At 54.8% G+C, this 12,468-nt stretch overlaps 1 protein-coding gene across 4 annotated transcripts in view; it reads left to right on the plus strand.

The window, feature by feature from the left end:
• The first annotated feature begins 2,106 nt into the window (after positions 1-2,106).
• The window catches only part of PAK4 (p21 (RAC1) activated kinase 4), a 45,239-nt gene continuing 34,877 nt past the window's right edge, over positions 2,107-12,468 (plus strand). For 2 of the 4 annotated variants that reach the window (XM_086689719.1, XM_086689723.1), the window contains exon 1: positions 2,107-2,262. The gene's annotated coding sequence lies outside the window, so the exon portion shown is untranslated. Of the gene's footprint in view, positions 2,263-2,542; positions 4,337-12,468 lie in introns of those variants that run through there. The other 2 variants (XM_086689721.1, XM_086689722.1) reach the window with 2 other exon arrangements.

Genomic DNA, 12,468 nt, shown 5'->3' on the forward strand with positions numbered 1-12,468 from the left:
TTGGAGCACAATTTGGCAGCCTGTGTTCCGGGCCGCCGGGAGGCAGCAGAGGGCAGGTAGCGAGAGCCTTGGCTGGGAATCAAAGGTGGGGAGGAGCCCTGGCTCTGCCCCATTAGCTTGTGTGACTTGAGCAAATAAAGTTACTTCTCTAAGCTTGGATTTCCTCTGCGAAGCGCAGGCACGAATAATCATAGCCCCTGTTGTTAAAATTACACAGCTTAGCTCCAGGCATGGCAACTGTTACTATTATTAAATCTTAAAGTTGTACATTTCCTTTGACCCAGCAGTTCCATTTGTGGGAATTTATTCAAAGGAAATAATTAGAGATGTGCACAAATATTTAACTGCTTGAATGGGGGGGGGTATTATTTATAATAGCAAAATATTTATCACAGCTTCGATGTTCAACAAGAATGAGTGGTTAAACAAATCAGAGTTCATTGACAGGATGGCATCTGAAGCCATTAAAACTAATGCTCTCGAAGAAAATGACATGGGAAGATACTGGTGATATTTCCCATCTTGTTTTTAAAAACATATAAAATTCTTTATAAACGTATGCCTCTGATTCTGTTAAAGACAAAAGGGGGTAGGTAAACGTACAGAAAAAAATGACTCATGCAATCATCCATTCATTGCCTCCACAGGCATTAATTAAATGCCTACTATGTGCTAGACACTGTTCCGGTGTGGGGGGGGGGCGGGAGGGAGGCAGAATGCACTCAGCGTTTAAGAGTATTTCTGTGGGGGTGGATTTAGGAATCATCCAACCACCCCATTCAGTAAATGTTTATTGATCATCTACATACCAACAGTGCAAGGGTACTGGGGCATGCACAGTGAAGAAAACCGACAAAACCCATGCCCTCCTCGAGCTGACATTTCAGTAGAGGGAACTACCAAAAAACAATAACTACAATTAGCTAATCATCTCGTTTGTTAGAAGGTGATTACAGCAGGGAAATAAAAAAAAAAGCAGACAAAGTGAAGGGTTTAGTAGCTCGAGAGAAGGTTGTTTGCTGCTTTAGTTAAGGTGCGAAGGTGTAAGGTCACTGATAAGGTGATACAGGAGTAAAACACTGAAGGAGTCAAGAGAGGGAGCCCTGGGGTACCTGGGGGAAGGCTACTCTGGACAGAAGGAACAGACAATGCAAAGACTTTGAGGTGGGAGAGCACCTGATATTTTTCTGGAAGGGCAAGGTAGCTGGCGCCCAGTGAGTGAAATCACAGGACAGCTTGTCTGGGTTTAGCCTAAGGATTTTGTTATTTTCTGGTAGTTTCCTTTTTTTTTTTTTTTTTTTTTTTGACACATCATTCACTTTTTAAAAACTTATTAAAAAGAGTAAGATCAAATAGTGTCTTGATTTCAGGTCAAGTTCCTGAACTCAGACAGACTGTCGTTCGAAACTCATTATCTGGGGCGCCTGGGTGGCTCAGTCGGTTAAGCGACCGACTTCAGCTCAGGTCATGATCTCCATGAGTTCGAGCCCCGCGTCAGGCTCTGTGCTGATAGCTCAGAGCCTGGAGCCTGCTTCAGATTCTGTGTCTCCCTCTCTCTCTGACCCTCCCTCGTTCATGCTCTGTCTCTCTCTGTCTCAAAAATAAATAAACATTAAAAAAAATTTAAAAAAAAAACTCATTGTCTATGTCCTGTAATCCTGAGGCAGCTAGGTCACCACTTTGAGCCTCAGTTTCTTTATCCGTAAATTGGGTATTAACAATAAAATAGGGATTTAGTGAGCGTTTAGCGGAACGATGCAAGTAAAGCATTTGGTCGGGTGTCTGGCACATAAGAAGTTCGTCATAACTGTTTCTGGCCACAATTGCGCATTACCGCTTTCCACCCACCAACTCTTTTTAGTGTAAGGTGGGTCTGTTACAAGAGAATAGTCATTTCCCCTTTAAGAACTCGATCAGGCGGGGAGCCAGCTTCCCGGCACCCTTTCCAAATTTTCCAATCCCCGCTTGGCATTTTCATCCCGAAGGCCTCCGATTGGACAATATGCACCAATCAGAGGCTGGAGCGGGTTCTGCCAGCGGCCCAGCTCCGCCCCCGAGTGGGCCCTGCCCCCTGCCCGGTCAGCCCCGTTGCTATGGGGACTGGTGGGCGGTGAGGGGGGAAAGCCCCGGATGTTCGTTGGGGATTTAACATGGCGGCGGCAGTGGCCGCGGTGGCGGCGGCGCAAGAGAGTTGAGGGCCGTGTGAGGGTTCGGAATTCCGAGTCGAGCAGCTAGGCCGCGAGCGACTGCAGCGCCGATCCGGTAGGATAAACGGTCTGGCCAGGGGATTGGGGTGGGCCGGGCGATGGCGGTGGGAGATCGTTTACACAAGTAGGGGGCGGGGCCGCTGGGGTCAAAGTTCACTCAGGAGGGAAGGGTCGCGTCCGAGGGGTCGGGGGTCAATATTGCTGGGGAGGGTGGGGTAGGGGAGGTCAGAGTTCAAACTAGCGAAGGGGGCGTGGCGAAGGAGAGCGCAAATTTCGAAATTTACAATGGGGCGCGTTCGAGGGGGCTCGGGGCGAGTGTCAAAAATGGGGGTCAGAACTCATCACTTGAAGGCCGGGTGCGCCTACCAGGGTCACAGATCGCAGCTAAGGGGGTTGGTGGTTCTCAGGTTTAAGGCAGCAACCAGCGGAGCAGATGCATGAGATTTAGGTTGGGGGACCTCTTTTTAAGGGATCAAATGTGGGGCGTGGCCAAAGGAGGGCAAAGGTCAGAATCTGACAGATGATGTACCTGAGGGTCAAAAGTTACAACCCTAGAGGGATGCATTGCTGGGGAGGACGGGAGGAATGTCCCAGAGAGAGGTCAGGGAAGACCTGGTGGAGTAAAAGCCCCCTCCCGCAAATAATGAAAATAATAGCAAACACTTACAAATCACTATGTGCCAGTTCATTTAGATGCTTTACATATGTTTAATCCTGACTACAGCCTTACAGGGTTGGCACTATTATTAAGAGCCCAAGTGATTAGCCCCGGATCATCTAACGAATAAGTTGTGGGGTTGGGATTCAAACTCTAGAGTTCTGGGCGCAGAATGGTACGATGCTCTCAAACATAATCTTGTCTATCATTTAATGACGGCTAACTTTGTTCTCAGTGCTGTTTCATTCTACCACAATCTTGTGAAGTGGGTACCGGATAGACCCACTCTGCAGACGGGAAAACAGGCTCAGATAGCTTCTGTTGAGTAACAAAGGCTGATTCCAAGCTGGGTCTGACTGATTCCAGAGCTCCTGCCCCCAGTTCTCATACTGTAGATTGTTGAAGGTCTGTTCCTGGAAGCAGGGGGCCGGGCAAAGCTGAGCCACTCCCTGGACTGGAATGGATTGTCTCTGGGCTTCTTGGAAGGGCGTGATCTGGGAAGAGAAGTTCCCTCGGACCTATGGGAGTGGGGTGTTTGTGGGTGGCCCAGAGTTCAATGAGTCTGATGGGCTTCTGCCTGGAGAGGGTGTCCTTGAGTGGGACCCTGTACAAAGTTGAGTATTCTCTGTACTGAAAACCCCAAGCTCTCACCTTGGTCCTCAGTCGCCCCCACCTCATTTCCTCCCCATCCCTCCTCGAGGTCCAACCCCACTGGCCTGTTTGCTGTTCTTACTCTCTGTAGGCATATGCCACCCTCCAGGGCTTTGACCTTCCTGTTCCCTCTGCCTGAATCCTTTCCCCACCCTGCCCCCTCACTCCCAGTCACTCCACCCAGTTCTCACAGTCCCTCACACTCTTTATCTCACTATCTTGTTTTCTCCCCAGCCCTTTGCTCTGTTCTTACTTGGTTTTTCAGGGCACTGTTTATTCCCTGCCTCCTCCCCAGAATGTGGGCCCCCCACGGCGGGAGTTTCTCCCATGTTGTTCCTTCCCTGAACACCCACCTGAAGCCCTGCCCGGCGGTAGAGGATGCTCGGCTGTTGGTGGTCGAACGATGGACGCTGCCGGGCGCCGAGACCATAGCAGTGGAAGAGACACACAATCCCTGGCCTCCAAGGGCTCTCGGCATCCCTTCGTGGGAGCAGACTGGAAGCAGACCCCCAGCCAGTGACACATGGCTTCATCCGTACCCCTGGGGTGCCTGGCCTGGGAGGGGCGGCGGAGCAGGGAGGGGATGGGTACCTGCCCTGGGTCTGTGGAGCAGTACTGGGGACTGGTTCGGAGCGCGGGCGCTGGAGCGGGGATTCACACGCAGCTCCAGCGCTCACGGGCTGTGACCGTGGGCAAGTCGCTTAACTTTCTGGGCCTCCGTTTTCTTCGTCCGCAAAATGGAAATAGCGATAGTGGCCACCTCGTGGGATTGCCGTGAGGGTGCAAGGTGTAAAGCGCTTGACCCAGGACCTGGCACACGGTGGGTGCTGTGTTAGCGTTTGTCTTCCTTGGGAGGACCTCACTTTCCATCCGCCTCCTGGCTTTCTCAGCCAGCCGCCCCGCCCCCTTCTGGGCAGGGTCACTGGGTGGGCACACTGCCGGTCAGCCCAGCCTCGTGCCCTCGCGGTTCCAGCTTGCTCAGCATCCCGGGCTTGGCACAGAAAAGGAGGGACGGGGCTTTGGCACTGGGGACCCCAGTTCGGGTCCCTGCCCTGTCACCGGCCGAGGGACCTTAGGCAAGTCATTTCTTACTTGCCAGTCTTATTCCTGACGATACATTTTAGACTAGGGAAGAAAGTGAAGCATTCAGTATAACAGAGCACTCCCCCCTCCAGCTTGGGCCTGTGACGAGCTCAGAGCTTGCAGTGTTGAGTTCAATGCCCCGCCCCCTCCCCAGCCTCCCTGCCGGAGCTGCCCTGCACTGGAATTGGTGTTCAGCGCTCCTCTGCGGGTCTTCCTACTTTTACTGCCTTTGAGAGTGTTCCCGAATGACAGAGCAACAGCCCTCAACCCTGGCTGCACACTGCAGTCACCTGGAGAGCTTTCAAAAATGCCGTTGCCCAGGCCAGCCGTAGAGATTACGACTTGGATCCGCTTGGGTCTGGGGTGGGGCTGGCATCAGTACGTGGCTCTGGTGGCCAGCCAGGGTTGTTTTCCGGTTTCACGGATCATGTAAGTGGTATCCCGGTAAGCAGCCTGCTTTTCCTGCTCAACGTTAGAGTCCGCCTGTTGCTCCTCGAGGATGTGTGTCGCGCTAGGATTCACGGTCTCGGCCGTGAGTGTTTCTTTTTGTGATTATGCCACACAGGAGTTACCTGTTCACCTCTTGGTGGACATTTGGGTGGTTTCCCATTGGGACAGTGACGGTGCTGGGTCGAACATTCTAGAACGTGTTTCCTTGGATACCGTGGCCAGAGTCTCTCGCGGGCATGGGACTCGCAGTGGAACTGCTGGACCTTCCAAATTGCTGTCCTAAGCAGTTGTACCAGTCTGCTTTCCAACCAGGCTTGAGGGCTCCCTTCACGCCACGTCCTGCTTTGGGCGAGTTCATGGCCCCTGCTGAAATGGCTTTACTCAGCCATGAGATGGTGGCTTTATGCCCACCCCCCGCCCCCGGGCTGGCTGGGAACAGTTGAGGAGGTGGTTCACGCGATGGGCTTAGCTGGGGCCTGACACCCACCGAGCCCCCACACCCAGGCTTTTGCCCCGTAGGGCATCCGGGGCAGTGACCACAGCTTTGACGCAGCTCTCCTGGGGAGGCATCTCTCAGGGCTGACAGTGGGGAAGGAAACCGTACTGACTTGAACCTCCTCAGGAACGGGGCAGGGAGGAAGCAGGTGAAGTGTGGAAAGCGACAGGCAGAGCCTGTCACACTCTTTGTGTGTCTGACCACGGGTCCCACTGGCCACCAACACGGCCCTGGCCCTGCCTGCATGGATTTTGGCATACCAGGGACACGGGCCCCATCCCCAGACAATGACGGCCCAGAGTGTCAGGGCTGGGATGGGGAAGCACAAGCAGAAGCGTCAAGGTTAGGATCCGGGAAGCACCTGGCCCAGCCTGGGGAGTCAGTGAGGGCTTTCTAGAGAAGGAGACATCTGACCGATGAGAAAGAGTGAGCCAGGCCTAGAAAGGAGGTGGAAAGAATAGAGCGGGTAGTGGGTATGGGAAGTGCAAAGGCCCTGAGATGGTCAGATACCAGCACGGAGGCCAGTGTGACCAAGCAGGCACTGAGTTCAGGGAGGCGGGGAAGATGTGGCAGATACATGGGGGGGGGGGGGGGGGGCCAACAGGCTGAGGCGAGGAGTGTGTCTAACGAGGATCATTGGAAGGTTTCAAGCAACATTTGGTGTCTTTCTTTAAAAAAAAAAAACTTTTTTTAAAGTTTATTTATCTTGAAAGAGTGAGAGAGCACAAGGTGGGTAGGGGCAGAGAGAGAGGGAGAGAGAATTCCAAGCAGGCTCTGCACTGTGAGAGAAGAGCCCAACTCGGGGCTCAAACTCATGAACCCTGAGATCGTGACCTGAGCCGAGATCAAGAGTATACTTAACAGACTAAGCCACCCGGGCGCCCCCATCCCGTTTCTCTTTTATAAGGGTTGCTCCTTTTGCCATGTGGGGCCCAGATCATGGGGGGCGGTGGCAGGGAGACCGCAGGGAGGCTGCTGTAATAGTCCCAGCAGATGAGGGCGGAGAGGATGAGGGCGGCAGTGATGGAGGAGGGATCTGTGTGCTGTCGAAATTGTGGGTACTTTCCACATATTAACCCATTGGATCTCCACAGACAGCCTACGAGGTAGGTACTGTTATTGTCCTCACTTTAGAGATGAGAAAACTGAGACCCAGAGAGCTAGGTGACAAGTCTAAGATTATACAGCAGGCAAGCGGCAGAGGTAGGACGGGAACTCCAGGCCTTCAGACTCTGGAGTCACTGCCTGCTGTGGCTGTCCTCAGTGATTTGGAAGTGGTTTTGATGAGACAAGGTCTCTTCCTGTCCAGTTGGGCCTGACCCAGGCTCCTCTTTATTAGAGGGAAGCTCCTTGGAGGTCTGTTCAACCTGGGCTGTTTCTGGGCCCCGGGTCCCTACCTCTCTCGGGGTCCCCCACAACCCCTTCGCTCTCTTATCCACTGCCTCACCCCTCCTTGTCCTGCTGGCTCACAGTAGACCAGACTTCCTGGCCAGACGCCGGTCGGGGTGTCCCCAGCAGCTGTTTATCCCATCACCCGAGCCAGGCGGCCACAGATGCTGCCAGCAGGAAGCGGTCTCCTTCCAAGTCACGGCCAGGGAAATGGGACCCTTCCCGCCCCAACCACCCTTCCGGGGCTGGGGCTTGTTGTCCGCCGGCCGCCTTGGCCCACAGGAAGGTGTGGGGGGAGCAGAGGGGGGCAGAGGGGAGCTCTGCCAGGTCCCAGGGGAGCTGGCTGTGGCGGATGAGACAGAAGCCACCCCTCACCGCAGCCTGTCTCCTGGGGCCCTCTGGTCCTGCCCTGCCTTTCCCCAGGTGCTGCTGCCGCCCTCAGGGGCAGTGACCACTTCCGTGCCGGGGGCCACGCCGTCCACAGCATCCCTGCTCCCCCTAGCTGGGGCCCCTGGGAAAGAGCCGGAGCCTCCCGGCCTCACGTTCCTCACCTGTGAAATGGGCCGTTGGGAGGGTTGTAGATCATGCTGGAAAGCGCTTAGCACGTTGCCCGGCCCACGGTGAGCTTGCGGTAACAGTTTAATAATTCAACAATTTTAACAGTCTCCGTTTCGGTGCGCCCCGTCCCCCTGGGCTGCGGCGTCCTCCTCGCGGGCTCCCAGCCTCCGGGGCGGCCAGGCCAGGCGCTGGCTGTGCTTTTTGAGCATCCTCGCGGTGGCTCTGCCCAAGGGCCCGGAGGGGGAGGGCTTAGTAACCTCATTTCTCTCTGCCAGCGTCTTCTTCGTTTTAAAGAGGCATGTTTTTGCTCCGTGTGCGCGTTGTCCCCTACACTTATAAGAGTTGCAAACCTCCGCACGGCACAGCAGGCTACAGGGTGACAATGAAACCCCTCTCCGGGCCTGGCTGTCCGTCCCCTTCCCAGAGACAGCCATTGTTCCCGGCGTCTTTTCTTTCTGGCGACGTCTGTTCCTGCACATGATCTGCCCCCTTTTGTTTCTCCCCAGGTGGAGCCGACTTCCCATGTTGGTATTCTGTCCCAACCCTTGCAGTTTTCCCCCTTCCATTCTGTGGAGCGCTCTCTGCGGCCGTGTGATGTCCCCTGATGCTGATGCGCCTGTGTTCACGTCAGTGGCCGTTCCCGCCCTTCCAGCCTTTCCCTCTTCTGGACAGGGCTTCACGCGTGTGACTGCGGCTGTGGGTGCGGCTCTGGAGGTGGGCTCGGGGGGTCTGAGGTGCGCACCCTGGTAGCTCTGCCCGTAGGGCTCTGGCCTGCCCGTTTACACCCCAGCCCCAGGGTCTGGTGGCTCCGAGGTTGAGGAGGTTGAGGTTTTCCTCCGGCCTGGCCGCGTTGTTGGGTGTTTGTTACCTGATACTTTGATCTTTGCCCGTCCTTACCTGTAAGGTCCTGATTTTCATTTGAATGAAATGGAGCATTTCTGTGTTTGTTGAAAGCCATCCAGGCTTCCTTTCCCGGGAGCTGTTTGTGGGATTTTTACTTTCCCTGAGAAGGGGAAACTGAGGCACAGGCTGGCAACCCCTGCGCAAATAAGTGGCAGATCCAGGACTCGAACCCCAGGCCCTCCTGGCTCCAGTCTGGAGTTCTTAACTTGAGTGACACAGTGGAGGCTGAGGGCATGGACTCTGGCGCCAGCTTTGCCCCTATTAGCTGAGTGGTCACTTAACCGCTCTGTGCCGTGGCGTCCTTATCCATAAAATGGGGACGACGATGGTACCTCGCCGAAGGGTTGTTGTGAGGATATAAATGCGTAATCTTCAGGCAAAGTGCATCGAAGGCGCTCAGAGACTTAGCTGCTAGTGATAATATGCATAGTCTCACCCGATACCAGGACTGTTCACGAGCCTCCCTCTGCGTGCTCCTGCGAACTGACTTATTGGCCTCCGCCAGCACCCTCCAGATCGGGGCGTTCCTGTTACTCCCCTTCCACAGGGGAGGAGATTGAGAGCCTGGGAGACTTGCCTGGGGCCACTGCCGAGTCTGCCTCCTGACCACCTTGGCACACGACCTGTGCCACCCCCGGAACTAAGCCTGAGGGCTTAGAAGGCTCTCTCGCGCCCCCCTCCCCCCCCCTTTGTGTCTTCTCGGGGTTCCAGGCCCTCCCTGCTTCCACCCCCAGGTGCCTGGGGCCTGGCTCTGGAAACTCCTGATAAAGTGGCATTGTGCTGAGGTTTCGGCCCGGCTCACTTCCCCAGTCTGGTTTCAGCCGCTCCCACACAACGGGAAGGGAAGCCGCCTGGCTATCCTGGGCCTCCTCCCGCCCTCCTCCTGCCCCTTCCTCCCCTCCCCTCCCTTTCCCTGCCTTCCCCTCAGCAGTCAGTGCTGGGAATAGGGAGAAAGTAGGACATGGCCGGAGGGCAGGGCTCTTCAGCACCTGCCCCTCAGGTGAGGACCCCCAGGCCGGTCTGCCTCCTGTCTCCCTAGGGACCCCTCCTCTGCTGCCCGCGGGCGCCCCCAGATCTTCCACAGCAGCCTGACCCCAGATGATTTGACTCCGAGATGCCGCGTGTGTGTCTGTATGTTTATGTACGTTTATGATTCTACTACTTTTATACGTGTACCAATCGTGAAGCGTAATATGCCTCCGGAAACGCGCGTAAGCGCACGCCTCGATTTCACATAATTATAGGAGGAACCGACACCCTCACCACACGGGGGGGGGGGGGGGGGAGACAGGACACCTCACCCTGGAAGCCTCCACCCCCACTCTCTCGATCACGACCCCAGGAGTGATCACCCCCCTGACCTTGGGGGTCCCTGCGTCCCTGCTTTTCTGGAGAGTTCTTACCAGGCATGCATCCCCCACCCTTGCCTGCTTTTGAACTTCACATACATGGAGTCCTCCGGCGCGTCCTCGTTTGTGTCCACCGTCTTTCGTCCGCAATCTGGGAGGTCCCGCCGCGCGCTCGAGTGTGGCAGGCCCCTCGTCCGCCGTCACTGCTGTGTAGTATTCTGTTGTGGAAATAAACCAGAACGGATCTCTCTGTCTCCTGCTGTGCAGGGTATAAATGTCCTTGAACTCGTCTGCTGGGGCACGTGTGCATGCTTTTTCCAGGGAAACTACCCAGGGTGCCTTGCTTGGGTCAGAGGTAGGGTATGGTACCAATGTGCACTACGCATCCTCACCAACGTTTGGTCAGACTTTCTTTTTTAATTTTTTTAAGTTTATTTGAGAGAGAGAGAGGTGAGGAGGGGCAGGGAGAGAGAGAGAGAGGAGAGAGAGAGAGAGAGAGGGAGGATCCCAGCTGGGCTCTGCATCAACATCGCAAAGCCCCATGCGGGGCTCGAACCCACGACTGAGAGATCATGACTTGAGCCGACACCAAGAGGCGGACAGGACACTTAACCAGCACCCCTGGTCGGTCAAAGTTTTTAATTGAGCTTGGAACATTTTATATTCTGTTCTGCAGAAGTAACGTGCTTGTTTATCATTGATTGGAGTCCTCTCGTTATTCTGTCCTTCCCATGTTCCTGTCCCTGCCAGCTCTTACCCGTCCTTCCAGTAGGAGTCAAGTGCTTATTCCTGAGTAGGCGCTGTGCTGGGGCCACGGGAACCAGAGGTGACCACAGTAGGTGGCCCTTAGTGTACCCTGTCTTAGTGCACAGACCTTGGTCAAAGGTTGACACACAGACAGGTAAAGGAAGCCAGACTCCCAAGCCCCCGTCGTCCCCCAGTGACCCTGTCTCATCAACGGGCACCCCATCCATCCTGTAGATCCGGCCAGGAGTCTGGTATCATCCTGATTCCTCTTGTCCTCTTCCTTCGCATCCACCATGGTAGGAAAGCCACTTGTTATACCTTCAGAACAGAACCTTTCACTCTCCCTGTGTCAGCCCCTACTTAATCCACTCTCTTCCCCCACCTCCTCACTCCCCGCACCCCCGCTGCCCCCACAGTCCATCCTCCCATGAGGACAGAGGGAGCTGGGGTCACATCGTGTCTCTGCCTGCTGGGGACCCTCCTGTGGCTTCATCTCTTTGGGGCAGGGGCGGGGGGGGGTGGGGCATGAGATCCTGGCCCAGCTTCCTTGCCAGCTTCCCCTTCTCTCCTGCCATGCTGTTCCTGGAACATTCTAGGCTGGGGCCTGCCTCAGGGCTTTTGGTTCATGCTGCTTCCTCTGCGACCTGTCACCGTCTCTTCCCGCCTTCCCCTGCTTGATTTTCTTTGTAGCACTCATCCTACATTACATTACATTAGGATTTGTGGGTCACTTGGCTTATTGTCCTCCCTGCCCCTCATAACTTGGCTTCATGGGCTGGGGGGTAAGCGTGGGAGACCCTTACCGTGTCCCTTGCTAGAACCTCAGCTTGATGTGTATGTGTCGTGATTGCTCAATGAACGCTGGTGGACTAAATGTGAAAGCAGGAATGAATGAGCTCTGCTAAGCTGTGAATGCTGTTGTCACCTGAGTGCAGTGACCAATGACGGGAGATCTGCCCCAGGTAAAGGAGGGAACACCACTTGAAGGGTGGATAGAGGTTGGCTGGGGATGGGCATTTGAGGCTGGGAGAGCGCAGGGGCCTTCGGGGAATTGAAGGGTAGCAGTGTCAGTTCTGTGGTCAGTCTGGATTTTGAGTGCAGACGGCCACGCGGGCCTCTCCACGTCCTGATTCTTCTCTAGAATCGAGGCCACTCTGGGTGTTCTAGGGCATCTATGAAGTTCTGCTCCTAACATATTTAGCTGATGCCTGGCGTATAAATATGATTGTTTTCGTTTCCCTTCCACAAATACTCTGGCCCTTTGTGGCCTCCAGGGACACAGTGGTTGGTGGATAAACAGATCCCGTTGCTACCTACTTGGCGTCTGCCTCTTGGACTTTCAGCCTTCTGGGGCATCCCTGCTCAGAGGCAGGGGAGGGCCTGAAATGACCTCGGGTCTGGGGAGTGCTTATTCCCTAGACTGATTAATAGGGAAAACTAATTGAAGGTTTGCACGTACCAGGCCCGGCACCCCACGTAGCACTCCTGTGCGTCTGCTCAGTGCATCCCGGGATCCCAGAAGGTGGCCGTGACTATCTGACCCCTTTCATAGAGGGTAAGGGTGGTACCAGTGGGGAGTGCTAGCCTGTCCTGAAAGCTGGTGCTAAGCAGGTCTGGTGGTATCTCCTCAGCCTGCCGATTTGCCTTTCCCTGGTGGCCGGTCAGGTGGAGCAGCCTTTCACCTGTTCCTGGGACATCTGGAAGCTCCTCTCTTGTGAAGAGCCTGTTCAAGTCACTTGCCCATTTTCCATCAGGCTGTCTGCATTTTTATTTGTCAGTTCTTTGAGTTAAATCCTAGGTTCTGGATGAGAGCCTTTGTGTTTCTGAGATGCTATACATATCTTCTCCTGGCCTGCTGCCTGTCTTTTCGCCTTCTTTATTGTATCTTTTGATGAACAGAAGCTCTTAATTTTAATGTGGTCAAATGTATCACTCATTTCCTTTACAGTTTTATAGTCCTGCTTCTCACCTTTAGTC

This window comes from Puma concolor, chromosome E2 (genome assembly GCF_028749965.1).
Source record: "Puma concolor isolate L17-30 chromosome E2, mPumCon1.1.hap2, whole genome shotgun sequence".
Classification (NCBI taxonomy): Eukaryota; Metazoa; Chordata; class Mammalia; order Carnivora; family Felidae; genus Puma; species Puma concolor.